This window comes from Phalangium opilio, unplaced genomic scaffold, assembly GCF_054372755.1.
Source record: "Phalangium opilio isolate 3A_F unplaced genomic scaffold, DU_Popi_V2 ptg000042l_1, whole genome shotgun sequence".
Taxonomy (NCBI): domain Eukaryota; kingdom Metazoa; phylum Arthropoda; class Arachnida; order Opiliones; family Phalangiidae; genus Phalangium; species Phalangium opilio.
In genome coordinates, this window is record NW_028324166.1 from 337,776 (window position 1) to 358,686 (window position 20,911).

At 41.4% G+C, this 20,911-nt stretch overlaps 1 protein-coding gene across 3 annotated transcripts in view; it reads right to left on the bottom strand.

Annotated features, from left to right (window-relative positions):
* The window catches only part of LOC149678008 (uncharacterized), a 136,642-nt gene that overhangs the window by 14,493 nt on the left and 101,238 nt on the right, over nucleotides 1-20,911 (bottom strand). Inside the window, exon 3 of one of the 3 annotated variants that reach the window (XM_089836047.1) lies at nucleotides 6,689-7,719. The exons of the other annotated variants lie outside the window; for them this stretch is intronic. The gene's annotated coding sequence lies outside the window, so the exon portion shown is untranslated. The remainder of the gene's footprint in view (nucleotides 1-6,688; nucleotides 7,720-20,911) is intronic. 3 annotated transcript variants of the gene reach the window in all.

A 20,911-nucleotide genomic window follows, 5' to 3' on the forward strand; every position in this document is an offset into this window, starting at 1 on the left:
AAACTAGATTAAATTAAATAAGTGCACGTAATTTAAATAGTATACTCGGATTGCGGGTGTTTAAGCGGGAAAAACTCGGTGGGGGAAGGGGGTGTGGCCGGGGGGAGGGGTTTCTGGTGCGAGTTATAATTTCCGCTCGGCCACACCAAGAATTTATTGTGAACTCGAGCGCTTTTAAATCTTCAAAAATATTTGCACCAGCAACTAAAATTCATTCTTCTCCTTTTCCTCCCTTCCTTCTTTACCCCCCCTCAGTTAATCACGCGCCTCCTTACACGGACCAAATACAACGACGGATCGGACACTAGCTACGCCAAGAACATATTTACACCATGGATATGGAGAAATACTAACGCGTCATGGATTCCCATCCCAACTACGACAAAAACTCGGCCACCAAATACGTACGCGTTCCAACCCGATGGTGTGAGACGACTGTAAATCGAGATGGAAATACAAGCAGGTCACGTGGGGGGGAAGTAACTATCTCCCGCCGGAGAACGTGAGTGGTGGGTTGAAAATTCCGCCCATGCGCAGAGAGAGAGAAAAATTCAAGGTTAGGGGGGGGTGATTTGAAGTTATATTTTGCTCTCTCGTCAACGGGAGTCTCACCGATATACATAGTGGAATTAAGGTAAGAGATGGGAATCCATTATACGTTAATATTTATACATATCCATGGTGATAGGCTATACTTTAACCCAAATTTTTACCGTGAAACATGTCTCAAAATTATACACAATTCCAAGTAATGGGTACTTGAATTGTTTTCCATATTTATTACAATTTAACTCGAGGAGGTTGTTAGTGTCCAATCCCTCGTTCTTTAGTATTTGGTGGTTTTGAGGTTGGTCAGTAGGGCGCGCGCGGTTTTAAGGGTCCCGCAGTAGCGAGTGAATGGGTCCCGGCCCTAACTCGGCGCTTCTCTATTTTTAAAGAGTCTGGAAGAGTAAATTCCTGGGGTTTTGGCGGTTTTGAGGCGCCAGGGACTGACTAGGGACGGAGAGAGTGAGAGAGAGAGAGAGCATTGGTTTGGAAACGCAATCCAAATCTGGCCGAGCGGAAAATTCAACATAGCCTCCGTCGCCGCCGCAGCCACTTCGATGATGCAGATTTGGGGGAAGCTACCCTCACTTATTTTTGCGGTCTAAACCCCATGCACTATACAGTTCATTCCATTTTCTACAGTCCATAGCTCAACTCAACTTAAACAAATTTAGTAAATAATGTTATTTTTCTAAATATTATTAGTTGGTTATCGAAAATCTTTAACCAATTATAGACAATTATGTTATTTATTCAATGACACTAAAAATACTTGGGTATTTCAACGACAACAGATCGAGTCACCTGCTGTCTAAACCAACCAAACCTAACCCTACAATAACCTAACCTAACCTAACCCTACAATAACCTAACCTAACCCTACAATAACCTAACCTAACCTAACCCTACAATAACCTAACCTAACTTTTGTGTTTGTGTGTGGGGTTAACTTAAGTAAGAGCCGACATTGACAAACATACTGGTTGTAATTTAAAATCAATTTATTAATGATAACATTAAACGTTAAACTTTATACATTAGAAATGAACTGATCGTCGTCACACCGCGCGTAGGAATGCTGCCTGTTCTAGATTCTCTTATCTATATATATACAAATTTTGGCCTATTCTTTATTTTACGTTGTTACATAAAAAACTATTTCGACTACTTTTTTATGTACACAACAATATCCCCTTTTTTAAAGACCTAATCTATCGGGTGGTTTAATTCGTCGTCCGGAAGTTCGTCTGACTTGAGCGGAGTGATTCTCTTGAATGTCGTTATCGTTGGTAAGGATAGGTCCGGCAGGTGCTGAGGTTGCTGAGGTCGATGATTTAGATTTGGCTTTGGACGTTGCTTCAACAGGAATTGGAATGACGCTGGAGGTAGAAGGTTCTGGCTGCAAGGTTTGATCAGTCGACTCGAGGATGACTTGTTCAGTAGTTTGCCTTTGGGTCGTGCTTCCTGATTCGTTGATTGTGGGTTCCGGAAAATCTAAAGGATAGCTGTATGGTTCAGGCTCAGGATCAGTCTCCGGTCTATCGCTGTTCGATGAACGTCCTCGTAGCTGGTTTGAGTGCTTTCGCAATGTCCCGTTTTCAGAGTTGACCTCATACATCGTATTGCCCAGTCGTTTAGTAACTAGTGCTGGAAGCCATGTGGTTTTTCTTGATTGATTGTGAACGTTGGCATAGACTGCATCTCCTATATCGAACGATCGATGGTGCGGTTGCTTTTCATGTGACGTCTGAACTTCTTGTGCAGATAAATTTTTCGGATGAAGTAGGTCTAGTCTTGTTGTGATATTCCTCCCGAAAAGTAGTTCAGACGGTGACTTTCCAGAATTCAGTGGAGTGCGTCTATAGTTGATTAGGATTCGTGCCAAACGTTGTGCTAGGGTTCCTTTTCTGTAAGTGTCGAAGCCATGATTTAAGACGTTGATTTCTTCAGTTGTTAGTCCGGGGTTCTTTTTAAGTGACGTTTTGATTATTCTGACGCTCCTCTCCGCTTGTCCATTTGAAGCTGGATGGTATGGTGCGATCGTAAGATGTTTTATTCCATTTTGAGACGTGAATAATTTGAACTGTTCGCTTGTGAAAGACGTGGCGTTGTCGCTGACCAATGTCTTCATTATCCCGTATCTAGCAACGTGGTCTCTTAGTGCTGTGATTGAAGATTCAGATGATGTGTTATCCCTTATGTAGACTTCGATCCATTTGGTGTATGCGTCGACTATGATGAATAAGTATTTTCCGTCAAGAGGACCGGCATAGTCAATATGAGTTCTTTCCCAAGCTTGATTGGTGATTGGCCAAGGATTGTAGTTTCGTGGTGGCATGGCTGCGTTTTCGTTACACGTTTTGCAATTCCTTGCCATTTCTTCAATTTGCTGGTCGATTTTTGGCCACCACACGGTTGTGCGGGCTTTGTTTTTCATTCGAACGATGCCGTCATGTGTCGTGTGAAGTTCTTGCAATACTGCAGGCTGCAAACTTTTTGGAACGACAGCTCTCGATCCAGTTATGACTATATCGTGCGCAATGGATAGTTCGTCTTTTTTCTTGAAAAAGGGCGTTAATTCGGGCTCAATTTCTGATTTCGACGGCCATCCATGGAGGAAATATCCCATGACTGTCTGTAGAGTCGGGTCTTGAGATGTTGCTTTCATCATCGTGGTGGTGGTAATTGGTTGGTTGTTCAAATCTTCAAGTAGTAGCACGTATTCTTGAGGTTGAGATGTAGTGAAATCGTCGGTTATCAATGGTAAACGACTGATGGCGTCGGCGTTCGAGTTCAATATCCCTTTCTTGTATACGATCTTGTAATTGTGTGATGATAAGAGAAGTGCCCATCGTTGGAGTCTGGAGGCGGCCATCGGTGATATAGGTTTTTTTTCTGATAAGATTGATACTAATGGTTGATGATCCGTGAGAAGAGTAAATGTCCGTCCGAGTAGATAATCTCTGAATTTGGACACTCCATAGACTAGTGCGAGGGCTTCTTTTTCTATCTGGGGATATTTCTTTTCCGCCGTGGTGAGGGTTCTCGATGAAAAAGCAATCGGTCTCTCTACGCCGTCGATTATGTGCGATATAACCGCTCCGATTCCAACAGGTGACGCGTCGCAGGCGAGTAGAACGTCCTTTGTTGTGTCAAAATGCGTTAGTACATTGGAGTTCTTAAGAGCGAGCTTGGCTGTCTTCATCACTCTTTCTTGATCTTCTCCCCAAGTCCATGCTACGGATTTCTTCAGAAGGTGGTACAATGGTGATAACAGCGTCGAATTATTCGGTATGAACTTCGAGTAATAATTGAATAATCCCAGGAACGAGCGTAGTTCGTCGACGTTCTTTGGGGACGGCGCTTCCATTATGGCCTTCAATTTTTCCTCTTGTGGGTGAAGTCCGTGTTGATCAAGTCTGTAGCCCAGAAAGTCCAATTCCGGTACCATGAACAAACATTTGTCCCTGCGTAAGCGTAGGTTAGCGTTTTCTAGTGTTGTTAGTACTTGATCTATTCTTTTTAGGCAGTCTTGGTCGTCTCTTCCACCGATGAGTGTGTCGTCCTGGAATGGACAAACACCATCATGTTTGGCAAGTAATATTTCCATTTGCTTCTGGAATATAGCGCTGGCTGATGAAACTCCGAAAGGTAGGCGGTTGTAGGCGTATAATCCTTTCGGCGTGTTGACGACCACCAGTTTCTTTGATTCTTCATCCAGGGCTAACTGGTTGTATGCGTCGCGCATATCTAGTCTTGCGAAAACTTTACATCCAGCCATTTTGGCAAAGACATCTTCAGCCTTGGGTAATGGATAAACTTCCGTATCGATCATCAGGTTCGCTGTGATCTTATAGTCGCCGCATATCCGCACTGTTTTATTAGGTTTCAGTACTGGTACTATTGGTGTGGCGAAGTTGGAATGAGGTATTGGTTCAATGATCCCCATTTTCTCCAGTCTATCCAGTTCCTCATTGACCTTGTCCTTCAGCGCGTATGGTACGCTTCTGGCTTTGTAGAACTTGGGTGTGATTCCGGCTTTAGTGTGTAGATGTACCTTGACGTCTTTCAGACAACCCATAGTGTCTGAGAATAGCTTCTTGTGTTTGTCCAGGATTGCCGTTACTTCAGGATTATTTCTATTAATATGGTTGACGTGGAGAGCTTGAAATGCAGGGTCTTCAATTCGTAGTGAAGAGTAAATCCATGCTCGACCGCAAATGGTGGGTCTGTTGTCACTGGCAATTAATAGTGATAGCATCGCTGATCGTCCGGAAAAGTTGACGTGGACTGTGGTTTGTCCAAGGATGGTTACAGGGTCCCCGTTATAGGCGATAAGCGTTCTTTCCGTGAAAGGTTGTATGTCTTCCGTTGTAGATATGGTTTTGAATTTGTCCATAGGCATAATGGAATATGCGGATCCGGTATCGTATTCCATATGCGTGGTTTGGCCATTGATTTCGCATACGATGATCGTTGGTTTCGGAGGTTTTTTGTGTTTCGAGCAGGCTCCATCGGTTTTCAGGTGGAAGACTTCGTATCCATGGTGTTCCTGATGGTTTTGGCCGGTCTCTGTCGATAATTGCATTGGTTCTTCCGAGGTGATCAAATTCGTGTGGTGACGTTGTTGTCTGGAAAACGTTCTCTCGGCGAGGCATGCTCTGGCGATGTGGCCTTTTTTGTTGCACTTTAAACACGTAGCGTTGAGGTATGGACAACTTGACGGTATGTGGTTGGAGTCCTTGCAACGAATACAGCTACGTTGACGTGTATAATCCGGTTTCCTTGCTGGTGGATTGAACGTGGGGTTTTGAGATTTTGCTTGAGACGATTTAGCGTGAGATCTGGGTCTACGGTTGTGTATTGCGTTGACTACTGTTGAGCTGGCGTTAGGGCCTTGCTTCAATTCTCTGGAGTTTCGGGCAGCGGTTTCCATGGCGACTGCCGTGGATGTTGCTATTTCCAGGGTTATGTCCTTTATAGTAATCAGTCGCTCGTAGATTTGTTGGTTATTTATTCCAAATATCAACCGATCACGTATCATTGTTTCCAGGTCTTTAAAGTTACAAAACTCACTCATCTTTCGTAGCTCTGTGAGGTACGTGGCAATGGTTTCTCCGGGATGACGTGATCTGCTGTAGAATTTTTCCCTCTCTGCGATTTCAGTCGGAATGGGGTTGTAGAACTTTTTCAATGTGTCCAAAACTGTCGCGTAAGTACAGGCGGCATCCTGTGGTGTGACTGGATTCAGGATACTTCGAAGAGTCGTGTATACTGTAGAGCCAACGCAAGTAAGTAAGTGTGTTTTCTTCTTAGCTTCGTCCGTGATGCCCATAGTTTGGAAAAAGAATTCCAGCCGTTCGGCGTAAATAGTCCAAGTTTCCAAGTTTTCATCGAAAGGGTCAAAAAGTCGACCAGAAGCCATGTCGTTTGTGTGCGAACTGCTCCCGATGTAACGGATACGATGAGTAGAGTTGCTTGAAGTCTAACGTCAGCGTCCGCGCGTTTTTTAAAAGTTCGTAGTGTCCGTCGCCAGTTTTTGTGTTTGTGTGTGGGGTTAACTTAAGTAAGAGCCGACATTGACAAACATACTGGTTGTAATTTAAAATCAATTTATTAATGATAACATTAAACGTTAAACTTTATACATTAGAAATGAACTGATCGTCGTCACACCGCGCGTAGGAATGCTGCCTGTTCTAGATTCTCTTATCTATATATATACAAATTTTGGCCTATTCTTTATTTTACGTTGTTACATAAAAAACTATTTCGACTACTTTTTTATGTACACAACACTAACCTACCCCTACAATAACCTAACCTACCCCTACAATAACCTAACCTACCCCTACAATAACCTAACCTACCCCTACAATAACCTAACCTAACCTAACCCTACAATAACCTAATTATAACATTCTAAGCCAACTTAACCAGGGAGAAAAAGGGTAAGATGGAGCGGTAATAATGAAGGGCCCTCCACTGCACTGTAATTCTCACAATGTACTCCGCGCACACCCCTACCCTTGTGTAGGCTATTTTTAAGTGCTGCCGCCTAGCGCCATTGTATTTGTATTACAACTAGCTATTTTTTTAAGACAGGGGGCATCCTTTACGCTTCCATACCGTACTACCCTACCTAAACGCCACTGAGGATGCTGGGAGGACTCGGTGCTGTTCCGTAGATGGGGGTACAGACGGCAACTGGAGATTCGGCTCCATACATCTTTCCTTCAAGTCTTATCCATGTAAACAAGACAACCCTACAAAAGAAAATATTTACTTCAAGTGGCTTAACTTTTTCCTTTTGGGCGGTTGATGTCTGTCTGGTTGACCGAGGATATCAATCTTCGTTAAAGAGCGCAGACTGAAGCGGTGCAGAAATATCCAAAGTCATTTACAAGTTTTGGCGGTTTATGTTTTTAGCTTTTCTTTTTTGTAATACCGTGTGGCGCGCTCAACGTCTCGAAGTTAAGCGTTAAGAATGGGCTAAGTGTTTCGTCTTAATGGATTTCTCCAACACGGAGCGGCTCGAGCCAGTCTACCTTAAGCCTAATGGCCCACAGATTAGGGTTAGGGTCTACACATACTCACACACACGAAGCCAGATGCTTGCTTTTTCAAAGGCTTAGCCAAACACGAAGACTGAACGAGATTTCATCATAAGCGGCTGCCACGGAATAAAGTATTCACTTTCCTAGGTGTATGTACATAGATACACTCGAACATTAGGACTAACCGTATCAACGCCGCGAAAACTTCCAAAACAGCGTCACACTATTTTTAATATTGCTCGTTTACACTTCACTACTTATTTGCATTATATTGAATTCATTAAATTTTAGGAGAAATATGAAATTTCCAAAATTGATTATATGAATTAATTCGATGACGTCAAAATAAGTTAAGAAGGGTTAAAAGGGGGGAGGGGAGTTGAAGCTGGAGTGTAGAATATTCTCTTCTTCAAAGTTTGAAACTTTTTGGTATCATTTTTGGTTAAAATATGGTGAACCGGAAATTACAAGGAAAATTAAAGAAATAAATGAAATTTAAGTAAACCGAGAACTGGCGTTGGCTTCTACCAAGGAGGATGTATAATTCCACTCCCTACTTCAGTCAATACGTCACTAGATGGACTGCGTCACGTCACGTCATTCTTGTTGGCAAAAACTGGGAATTAGAAAATGATAAAAAGTTAACAAATGACGCACGATGAAGTAAGGTCATCCATCCACGAGTGGTGACTTTGGTAACCGAGGAAGGTTAGACTCTGACTTTGGTAACCTAGACTCGCCTATAATCTCCTCGAATAGCTAACCCAAGCCGTCCCTATCTGTGAAGGAAGGTAGGTGGTTGAAGGACAAAAGCGGGTATAATTCGGTACGAGCTAAAAATACTGAAGGAGCTGCTAGATTTCCATCTGACGCCATCGAGGACTAGCTCGGAGTACGGTCCGTGGAGAGATCGCCATGAAATAAGAATTAGAGTATCGTCATCGACTCTATATAAGACGACGGAGAAAGGAAGAAGAGCTAGAGCTGGTGCTGAGAAAGAGGGTCTTAATAGCATTCAGAAAGGATACTCGGTCTCTCTCTCTCCTCTCTCTCTCTCACTCACTCTGCGCGGATGCTAAACGAAAGTAGAGAAAGCAAGCAACTCTGCTCACGGCTATATTCGCAAAAGGTTTTCGCCCATTGTCCATTCCGCGTATTAAAGCGAATTCCATGAACGGGAATGAACTATCACACGCTATATCATAAGTAAATAATAAGGCAATGTAAGTTGAACGGATTACTCGGTATTCGCGAAACCCTATCTAGAGTCTGTTGCGATGAATCAATGGTTTACTCCGCATCTGTCCAAAAGATGATTTGAATTTTCAGATTGAAACTCGTCCCTGAATTTACCGAGTTTTCCCTGACTAAATGCCGCGATTTTCCCTGATAATATCAAGCCATTTTCCCTGACAATAACGAGCGATTTTCCCTGACAATAACGAGCGATTTTCCCTGACAATAACGAGCGATTTTCCCTGACAATAACGAGCGATTTTCCCTGACAATAACGAGCGATTTTTCCTGACAATAACGAGCGATTTTCCCTGACAATAACGAGCCATTTTCCCTGATAATATCAAGCGATTTTCCCTGACAATACCAAGCGATTTTCCCTGAATTATTTAGACCACAAATTGTCAAATTCATAAGAATATTATTGTATTCGTGTTTCAATTAACCTATACTTAATGGAATATTCAACCAAGCAATTTCAGTATACCACCCAAGACCGTCTTCCCGATTAACTTAGAGGGGGTTATTATTTACTTATGATGGTACTAGGGTGGTATTCGCCTTAGTTTGATGGACTAAGGATGAACGCGGTCTAGGCTATATAGAATCTGTAGGAATGGGCAAATCAATCTTGTCTGGCTGCGGATACACACAAGCTGAAATCGGGAGGCGACCGATATCTGGGGGGTGATGAGAGAGAGAAGATACTTTCACTTCATGGCCATGCATAATTCATGAGGCGATGCAATCCTACTCCCAGTTATACCCCCTCTGCCCCCCTCCCTACCCCCAACAAACTCCACTACACATTCTACAGACGAGCCAATACCCCAAAGAAGGAACCAAAGAATTAAATAAGGATTGCCCACGACAACATTTGTAACAATTCCCTCCTACAAAATTAGTGGTATCCTGATGGAACTAAGAGGGTAGAACGTTTTGGCACATGCGCCGTAGACTTTTTGTGTTAAGAGATGGCTATAGAGTGCTGTCAGAAGCGCCGGTGTGACGTCACCCATGCTGTTTTCCCATAAAGAAAAAACGGTAACTGTCATGGCCGCCCATTGCTAAAGGCAGACTCGTGACGTTTAACCTTGGATCTGACGTCACAACTGACGGCACTCTATACGTAACAACCCCACGTGTGTCCTGATACTGAGCTAAGATGGCCTACCTCGTTTGATCTATGATCCATTGTCCAATCTTATATGATCCCGATAATTCGTACACCTATACTATCTCACGTCACTCGGAATTTCTTCTAAATTAAACCACCTGGTTAAGTAATATTTTCGCAAAGACAAAACATGGTTTCTTCAAATAACATGTTCAATATAAATGTCCTCAAACCGATATCAAATCATTCTTATTTAATGCGTCCAAGAGTTTGTAAGAAGCTATGGTGAGTGGCAAGTGTTCTAAGGAGGATTTACTCTATGGGTTTCTTCGAGTGAATTCAGCCACTGTCTGGGGCCCGTTGCATGCCGGGGAATAAAATTGAGCACTCTCCTAACACTTGATACTTTGATAAGACCTATTCTATTTGCGAGTAGCCAATCACACCCTCAAGCCAGATATCAGATACACTTTCGATAGGTTTCAATTGATATTGGACCGCAGACGAAACAAACACCCCAACGCCTAATCCATAGAGGCTTATAGTTACTTCTCGTTGAAATAAAGTCATTTGAATATTCATGGATAACAGCAATAAATTATATTATTCGTTGCTTGCTTTGGTATCGAATGTCAAATAATATTCAAGTTGATCCAAGGTTCTGAACGCCAAAAAAAAATACAGAGAAGTAAATATGAATAAGAAATGTCTGGAACCAAGATAACGCGCGAGGAAATTGGGTAAGCTATATACCCCCAGTCCATGCAACTGTTCTTCTTTACTCCGGGCAGCGAGATATGGCGTCCTTTTTTTCAACGCAACCCTGGTCAAATACTATTTGGCAGCAGAATGTCCAAACACACAACGATACCTCGCGTCTCACTCCAAGAGCTCAACGGGACGGACTCAAGATCAAACAATTCGGCTCTGTCATACGTCTAATTATTTCCGTGGAAGTTACTAACAAATCAGAACGTCTACCAGCTCCTCCATTGAAACGGTTGTACTCTAACGTTTCTCATTCGATAACTCAAGCCCATTCAGACTCGGGGTCGCCTCGTTAACTTCGTTTTGGTACATCCATTTCGCTGTTCAGACGCGAGAGCAGACGACTTAGTGTCAAATGCCGCCATGAGTGCCTCAAGAATCCCAAAACATTTTTCATATATGGTCTGTTAAAGCGTAGCTCACTCAATCACGCGTCAGCAAGGCATGATCGAGTGAGCTATGGCTAAAGAAAAGGCGCTAACGAGGTGGCGCCATCTCGATGCGCTTCCCGACAAAATTGAACCATTTTCAAACTGAACCCGTGCACGAATATTTCACGTAGTCGTTGAGACGTGTCTAACTAAGCCATCAAAGCTACTTCACTGACTGAAGGGGCCTTTAAAGTTTCGTTAGTTTTCCACAGGTGGCGCGCAAATCAGTTCTCTATAAGAAAAGGACTTTTTTCTTGAAAGGCACCAGGTCTATCCGAAGTTGTTTAGCATCATCACTGGCTGGGTATATTGATTCTCCATTGTATTTGGAGCGTGATACGGACGTAGAGAATGAGTGTTGGAGAGCCAAACATCATTACCTCTTTTTGGCAGGTAATCTTTCACTCAAAAGCTAAGCAAATAAGAAGCCGCTCGCCTCGATCCTTTTGTACTCGCGGATAGTGCAGTGAGTGCATGCACCAAGCAAGTACGTGCACTCTCAAAATAACATTATAGGCTTCTTTTACTTGATCCTCCTCTTGGGTAAAGGCAACATTAATGGGCACCGTCCAAGATTGTCTCTAAGTAAGACAACAAAAAATACGCATAATGTAGGCGCGTTAATTTCAAGTAAAAACATGATTTCCGCCCAAGCCACCAATTTATACTAGCAGAGTAATGAGACAATGAGCTTGTCCTTTTTCAAGCAAAACTTGACCTACCACGGAAGGTCAGACCTTCCTTATGAAATGTATAGCATTACAATAATGGAGGGTGTCAAATTTATTGTTATTGTGACTTTTGATTGGGTTTGATTCTTACAATTGTGTTGATTACACTTGAACTCGAGCGAATACGACACTTTTCGTCGTATTGATCGCCTTCTTGTTATTTAAGACTACAAAGGAAAATTGCGGGAGGTGGTCAAGAGTCACGCGCTTTATACTGACCTCCGAACTCAATTAACCCGAAGAAGTAAGCTCCAAAAATTCCTCACATTAGACTGAATAAGTACACTCCCCGCCATTAAGCAGGAAACTTATGTTCAAAAAGGTGCGTGTGTCTTTGATTACTTCGGTTTAATAGGTGGCGCCTGGCGATGACGTATTGACTTCGAGAGAGAGAGAGAGAGAGAGAGAGGTGAGGTGAGGTGGGGGTGGAGTGAAGGACATCTCTGTAGGGTCAAGCGGGCTTTTGTTAATGAGGCCGAGAGTTTCGGAAAGTTGAAACTTTTAACAGTCTGAGAGTTTTAACTCGGTTAGCGAGCCGTGCTTAATAGACACGCTCTTCACCGTCCAACCTTGCAAGGGTTGCAACGCAGCGGTTTTCACCTTGTTATTATGTCTCCAAGGAAAATATTGTTCCGGGAGTCAAGCTACGTTTACCCTTAAAGTCGGTTGGGCGTTTGCCCCTCGCGACAAAATAACAATAATTCTTTTCAGGTGCACGCGGTTACTACGCTTCTCTTCCCAACTTTGTTTTTCGGTTCCATTTTGTTAGGGGCACCTGTTAGCGCCACGTACAACAAGATATATACACGCTTCATCAGCTGTACGTACCAAGCACTGGCTCGGAACGTAGTATGGCTTATTAAAAATCGATTACTGACAACACCCGCTCATAACGTCACAGTAATTACAGCCAATCAGAGGTGGTGGTGTACTGGTACTCTGGCAGCAAATGGCGCGTGAATGTGAATGATCCCATTACAAAAAAATAAATAAATAAAATTATTACGAATGAAAATGTTATTTATGAAACGGACTACCAAATACAAACAAAAGTTTAATGTAGGCCTACATACAATTTATTTAAGTGCATGCTATTTTGATTTCAATGATGCCTTATAGACACACTATATTCTCTTTTATAAAAACGCATTCTTAATTTATTTAGTCTATTTATATGTAGGTCAGTCTTGATTCGTCTATGAGATGAATACATAAAAGTGGGATTTCTATTTTGGTCAGCTTAAATTATCCCCATACAGATCTGCTGGAATTTTTGCAGCCCGACAAAATGAGTTGCAAAAAATGCCCATTAAGACATCGAGCTAGTCCTCGTCGTTTTCCAGCTCGCTCGTTACCAAATACAACCGAAGTCCATTAACAATAAAATTATTAAACCCACACGACACCAGGGGCGGTGCAGCACAAGCTGTACCATCGCATTAACACACGCCAAGTGAGGGTTTAGGGATATAGACATTTTTTCGAGTTCATAAATGTCCATGGATGATGGAACACCGTATAGGTACCAAAGTTCGATCACTATGTTTGGCTTCTTCTTCCTTTCATATGCCATAAGGAAAAACAGAACACTAGCCTTGGCATACGTTTATAAGTGATTTGTTTCATAAGTATGACACTATCTATACCAGTTCGTAATGCTACTGAGAGACTTACACCTCGAGCTAGTTCCAGAACGACGGAAGAGAGTCAATTGAAGTCCTAAGTACACTCGGTGGTGGTTAATTTTGCATGCAGGACCAAGTTCCATCTAGGTCCTATTTAGTCCGCATTACTAAGCCCAAATTTGACAGCAGCGCCTCACTCACTAGGCCTCCCTCGCTTTACCCTGAATCTATAACCTACCTCATTCACTTCAAAATTACAAGCTCCAGTTTCTAAGTTATCAGTGACAAACTTATGACGCTTGTTAATAGCCATGTACGATGTGACCAAAGAAAAAAAGGAGAGAGTCAGTTTGAAAAATTGACAATTTCTAGTTGAATGTATTTCTGATCTGGCAAGTACATAATTGCTTAAGACATCAAGGAGGTGATGGGGGTGGGGGTGGGGGAGGGTGCGAAGCTCTAGAGAGATTCAACAACCATCTCGAAAGTTGAAAGACTCGCCTTTTTTTGTCTTTTCTTGGAGCTCATCACTCGGGCTTCCACTTTTATGCCCCGTTGCGGACATCCACTCGGTCAAGGCGAAAGAAGCCGAGGCTTAACGCCGAGCGAAGATAGAGGGGCGGTACCATTTCGGGGGGACAACTGGGTGGTAGTGGGGAGGTGACGAGCTACTTTGTAAATTCTTACTTACAAGATGTTGACGCGTGTTTCCCTAATGGTTTCAAACCTTAATCGCTCCGCAGATGGCGCAACATCACAAGTACCCTTCCTTTCCCCCACGCCCATCCTATCCTATCCTATCGCCTAACAGACAAACTTTACACGAGATCTTCTTACACAAGGAATTTGTAATACTAAAGAGGGACCAGCCATGAGGAAATGATATTTTTGGGAGTGAGCTAGTTTAGGGGAATGCATTATTTACTCCACAGGCTTGCCCAACTTTAAATGTTCAGTTATTACTTGAAAGTGACCATCATATACCATGCAGAAACAATTATTTATGTCCCCAAGTACACGCCAAGGTTTCAACAGCGAGTTCACTGGAATGAAATTTCCCACGACCTTGAAATACCACGAAATCCTAATATTAATTCTATTGCTTCTGGGGGTCCGATATTATAAATTTTTCTATGGACATAGTTATGGACTCATCCTCTACACGGAGAGCGTAATTTACAAGGCCCATAATCCTATAGCCACAACCTTTAATACACAGTTTTTGAAGCCATTTGCTGTAACGATATGCCTAATCGTTCCCAATTCATGTGAGGTGAAATACACATTGTTTTATGGGCAGTAGAATTCCTCTATTGTATAGTTGCTTTCCCCCTACAATATTAGTAAAGAATTATTACTCTATTGCTTTCGAGCAATTAGAAATAAACTATTCATTAGGCTTAGCGGGGAAATTTGTTCTTATTATAGTATTTGAGCGCCTGACCAGTTAAAACCCTCAATAAAATAAAATCGATTATAAAACAAGTTGTTGAGAGGGGGCGTGAACTGCGTACCCCCAGCGTTGGGAGCAACTTTGTAATAGATAGAGGGTTATGACGTTGCCATACGTGTGAATGAAATTACTCTTATTTGTGCGAGTTCTACACGTCCCTTTCAAGCCCCTCAAAGACTAGAGGGATCGGGGTAGGCCCCTTCTGTAATAGTAGTAGTAAGGATATTTCTTTCGTTGCTAGCGTATGTATGATATATAACGAAATAAACGCGTATTCGTGGGTCCCTAGCGGCCCCGATCAAAGCTGGCGCGGGCCCGGGCCGTATGGGACCCCAGGGTACGGTTAGAGGCCCTTTCTCTTATTCGTTTAGGGCAAAAATCGCGCGCCTGCCCTCAACGCAGATAACGAAAAAATAAATACCCTCTATAACGTCATATTTCTGATGTAATATCGGTGCTTACCTACATCAAAGGGGTCGGACACTTCGCCACACATTCACCAATCGAGACAATTTTGAACTCGAATACGTAATATAAAGAGGTTAGCATAATTTGAAAGTGTTTTTAGATTGAAAAGGCAAACTGATAATTTTTAAAATTGTGTTTTCTTCATTTGATATTCTCTAACCTATTTAGGTCAGATACTTAAGTGTTGGTCAAGGTTAAGCTATTGCGTTATAAACAAATCAACAATTATGAAGTTATTGAAGTCAAAAACATAATTATTGCCAGAAGCACAACGTTGCTGGAACAACGAAACGTTCAAAAGCTCAAGTTTTCTTAATCCATCGAAAACTTAATTTCTTTACTAAAATCCAATTCCCTAATTTGTGTCATCTACATTTTGCTTCAACTTTTAAATTTCCATGTTACCCCTTTGCCAAAAACACGTTTTGGGGCATGATCACCAGCACCCGGCACCGCATTTGCATTGATTGAAGGCAGTTGAAACGGAGAGCTGTGCTGGGACAGATGACGGAATGAAAAACAATTTACTCGGAGAGCTTTACGCGAAACGCAAAATTTCCCCAGAGGTCAGAACCCGGGGTCGGAGTTGGAGTCGGGGTTGGAATATAGAGAAGAGCGGCAAAAAAACACGGGGGCTAAGAGTAAAGATCCGTAAAAGCAAAGACGACTCTTCCCAAAGGACATCAGTACAGTCACTAGTCTTTATCCACCTTTTTTACAAGTACAATCGCCTGCGCCAGTGAGAGCGTGAAACACAAGTCGAATAAACAAAATACCCAGTTTAAGGAAAAACTTGTAACTCGACGCGTGCGTAGCACTTGCATCAGTACGTGTTAAATTAAACGGTTGACGTACACGTTAATCAGTTAAGATGAACGGGAACTTGATCAATTACTTGAGAGGTTGGGCTTGCCGTATACGTAGGCGTCATTGAGTAATTCATGGGGTCAGAAAATGGTATTTGCCGTTCAAATACACGACCATAAAACTCAAAATTTCTCTGATTTATTATTGACGACAACCTTTTAATTTTAAATATGAAACAAGAAACTAATCTATAACTTTAATTTCGAGGCTTAGGCCTGCATTTGATTGTCTTAGAGAGATTGAAAGAGCCACCTCCTAGATGGACAAAGGCCAATTGAATGTGGGACCTTTTAAAGGGAGACAACATTCCTATTGAAAAGTAACAAGATCCAGACCGCGTCGGCTGCTAAAATTATCGTGTGCCTTCACTATATCCGCTTTCAAAGCAAACAGGCTGCGCTCGCCACTACGGGCTCAAAAACATACCAATTACTTCTGCCACTAACATTCAAGCCGCATTTACACGAGACGCTTTGAACCCGTTTTAGTTTAAACCGCCTTGGAAAAAATCTAAACCCATAGCAAAATTTTGCATTTTCATATAAAATATCTAAGCTTTTAACAATGAACCAAACGTTAATTACGTTTCCAAAAGGGTTTCGAAGAGGTGCATCTCGTGTAATCGTGGCTATACTGAGTCAATGTACCTTACTTCTGCCACTAACATTCAAGCCGCGTTTACACGAGACATTTTGAACCCGTTTCAGAACCACCTTGGAAAATTAAAAACCCATTGTCAAGAATAGCGATTACATTTTCATATAAGATATTTGAGCTTTTAACAATTCCAAATGTTACGTTTCCAAAAGGGTTCCAAACAGGTGAATCTCGTGTAAACGTGGCTTTACTGAGTCAATGCTCGCGGAACAAGACGCAGTTCAAATAATAATGAACAAAGAATTCAATTTGAACTCTATTTCGTATCTTGTTTGGATGCGCGCCGCTGAGCCACAAGTCTTTCTTTAGGGTTCGGACGACATATCCCGTCAAAATAGAGACTATGGACAGGCTGCAGTGGGGAGGGGGGCTTCCCCCGGCTTCCATCCCCCAGCAACCCCCCTCCGAGTGGCATTTAACGCTTTTCGGGGTGAGATAATCCGAGACGACCACCGTCCGCTGTACTCGCACGCGACGATGACATGAATGAAGGTATTAGAACCATCCTTTCACCAGTGTATAGCTGCAACCAGCACCCCCCTCGCCCTGACACACCAACCAATCAGCTTTTACGTCCAGATTCCATAGGATACTATCTCCTCTATTGATTACGTTTTCACACAATTTTCACCCGACTTTAAAAGGCTGGTTCAGTTATTCGAAATCCTACGATAAGTTAGTACTACCAAGAAGCGATATCTAGTTTATTAGGGAGAAGGTTTAATAAATTCGCCTGTACATTTGTAGCTCTTTATCTCCAGTCCAAACGTATAGTAGGTCCAGAGTGATCAAGAAGTGATATCTAGTTTATTAGGGTATACAATTCTAGCTTTATCTCCAGTCCAAGCGTATAATAGGTATCCCGGAGTTAATCCCCGCCCACCGGCTCTAAATTACAACCAGCTAGCATCTCATTGGCTCTAGGAAAACTCACGTCAGCGCGATGCGAATGAGTAAGAAAATTACAGTTGTATTTTCCGACTGAGGAGAGTGTAGCGAAATAGCCCGGGGCCTCTCTCCTTTTACGTCCCCCCCCCTTGTATTTTGAAAGGCTGAGCTCTGCAGGAACTATGGCGCGTGCGAATACTTACTTAGGCATCTAATACCTTCTCCCTAATAAACTAGACATCACTTCTTGGTACTATCAGAGGCAAATGGACCTAATCGAATGACGTACCTCTGAGAGAATACAAACCATATCTTCGGTTTTAAAACTAATCAAGAACTATCCACGAAATCCATCCAGTAACTTTTTCAAAATCATAATTAATCCACAATTTGAGATTGCAGATTTATGGGTTCGAGTGACTCGAATAGCTAAGCAACTCGGCCGAGTGAGACTGAACTAACTTTCCTCGATAAAAGGTTACACATTGGATAGAAAAATCGATTAAAATTCCGTGGGAAAGATTTCTAGTTTAACACCTTGGAAAGAAACATACTTCGCCTTAAATTCAGAACTACCCTACCTACTTAAATTTAAAAATAAAGCCCGCACCATTCGAATTAATACGCAGCTTTATAACAATCTAATACAGAGGGATAAGTCCCTTGGACTAGGTACAATGTTTCAAATTGGAAAATTAGGTCTTTCTTTCTTTCTAATATTGTATGAAAAAATCATTTGTTTTGAATTTAGAAGCCCTTTTATGGAAGGGCTAATTCCATTGTAGTTTTTTTAATTCAATTTTAATCTCTCTCTCTCTTCTAAAAGCATCAATTTGACTTTAAAAAGAAATTCATTTGAAGAGGCCGAATTTCATTTTCTTTGCTTTATATACATATATAAAAAAAGTCCGTTTCTATCTGCACTCGGACTTTAATCCTTTTTTTTTCTTCACATTGATTTTTTCCATCGACCCAAAAATTTTAATCGCTCTTTATAGAGTACAATATCAAACTGAATTTAATCATAATTGCCACGAATAAACTGATACTCCTTGAATTTAGAGGAAAGTACCTTTCGCATTAGCCATGCAAAAACCCTACTTATTCATTTATATATTGAATATATTCCGAATCATAAGTTTATAAGTGATATGTTCCATTAAGTATGACACTTCCAATATACCTTGTAATGCTAGAGACTTACAGCTCGAGCTAGTTTGAGAACAACAAGAATTGACTACACTCGGTGGTGGTTAATTTTGCATGTAGGACCAAGTTCCATCTAGGTCCTATTTAGTCTGCATTACTAAGCCCAAATTTAACAGCTGCGCCTCACCAGACCTCATTCGCTTTACCCTGAATCTATGACCTACCTCATTCACTTCATGACAGTTTCTAAGTTACCAGGGACAAACTTATGGCCAACATATCTTATGAACTTATGTCCTAATACATATCCACAGAAACCTTTTAAAAGCTGGCATTAAACTAAAAATGAATCAATCTTGGTCCCCCCCCAAACAAGAACAGTTGCAATCTTGCCCGGTTTATAACAACATTTCATACTTAATATCTATAATTGAAATTGGGTCATTTATTGATAACAGTATTTTTGTTAAAAATGTCCGCAGGAAAGAGCCGTGCACCTAATTCCTTTGTCTACCTAAAAGAATTAACTCCAAAAAGACAAGTAGCTTAAAAAAAGAAGCTAAATGAAGGTATACACGGAGGGGGGAGCTTCGAGGATTGATTGAGACTTCTCTCCTCTTAGCAATTACCAGCCCTAGTCTGACGTCACATCTGCAGAAAGTATAAGCCGATTTTCCTTTTACGGGATTTGCTAACACAGAGAACTGGTAAAATAATGGTACCGCCGCATCAACTAGGAATTACTATACCAGATCTTTAAGACGTTTTTGTCCCTCCACTATATATATACTCTTTCAGAGGCTTATAATGCCAAACGCCGTGCACATTAAGCAGCTCAAAGACTTACTTTTAGAGCTATTACTTGTACGCTACAGAGTTGGAGGGTCAGTTGTGAAAAATTACGAGTAGGCCTAAATTAATTTTAATTTTTTTTCAAGTTTATTTATTTTTTGACTAATTTTAGATTTAAAGAAATAGACCCATACAGGGTGTTCTTTCCATAAAATGTACAATGGGAAATCATTTTTGAGTCGAAAATGTAACTTCAATCACATTTTGCCAAGAGACACCCACTAACACTAGTTAAGTTACGACTGATTTGTTTTAGGGATGACCCCTAAGCTTATTTAAATTAGCAATCATTGTGTATTCAGTTTGTTTATTACCTAAATTTAAGGGGTCCTATATAAAACACTCCAATCGTAATTTATTTAGCATCAACCTACTGTCTATACCCTCTTTGGTGTCATCCAAAATTTTCTTCGTATAAGATTTAGAATTGTTTTCAAATTAACGTGGTGCCAAAAACGAATAATTAATTTTCTTGAGCCTGAAAGTTCAGTAGTTTAATTCCAAATTAAAATTAAAATTAAATTAAACCCTTTTAATTTAATTCATTGTCTAGTATAACTGATAACTAGTACGACAGTATCTAATCAGAACGCGCGCATGCAGTTACGCTTAAAGTCTGCACGGAGAGCCTTATCTGTAAAAGTTAGTTTTTGTCATTAAATATACCTATTAGGTATATTAAAAAGAAAAAAGTAGATTGAAATCAATTGAAGGGAACAGACATAGTTTGCTTTAAAACTAATTAAATATAAAACTTCTAAAGGTTGCTTGCTTTCTCGTTTGTTGGCCACGAAATAACTCGCTCGGCCGAGATAGTGAATCATAAGGCATACCCGGCTACCATTGGGTGGAGGGGGACTATATCTCCAATTACATCTTGTAGCACCATACTTTTTACGAGCACAATCGCCCAAAATTGAAGCTACACGCGGTTCCAACACCAACCAGCGATGGTGTGGTTGCGACCCTACAGTCGTAACCGAGGGTTTTAGTCCAATGTGCAATGTCCCCTTGGTTCTAAACCATTCAGTCTACTTGGGGGGGAAGTGGAATATCTGTTTTAAACGTCACGTTCCGTTTTAATGCTTTTTCTACCAGACGCTCCCAAAAAAATAGCTCTCGACGCCATTCTATGCCCACCACATACACTCCTCTTTTTTTTTTAAACGGGATAGGGTCACTGTGGGACCAATGCAAACCTTTCCAGTGTTACCCCACAGTTTAAAGACATTTTCTTTCACAAATTTCAACTTCCATTATGGTTTTTGTTAAATTCAGAATATTGTAGTATCTAGAAATGCCCAGTATGATGAACTCCCCAACAACCCAGTTTTGAAATCGGAAATTCCCCATACAAATTTGGACAATTGTCCATACAAATTTGCAGGTATTCAACGTACAAAGACAACCACGCAAAATTACACATCTTCCCGGTTCAATTTATACATCTTGAAACGATTCTAGGTACTTAAACTTTGGGTATTTCGTTTAAAATGGCCCAAAGACGACCCTAGAATTTCGCGGTTTGTCAGAAGAGGTTGGAGGGTAGGATTGAGTGGTTGCTTG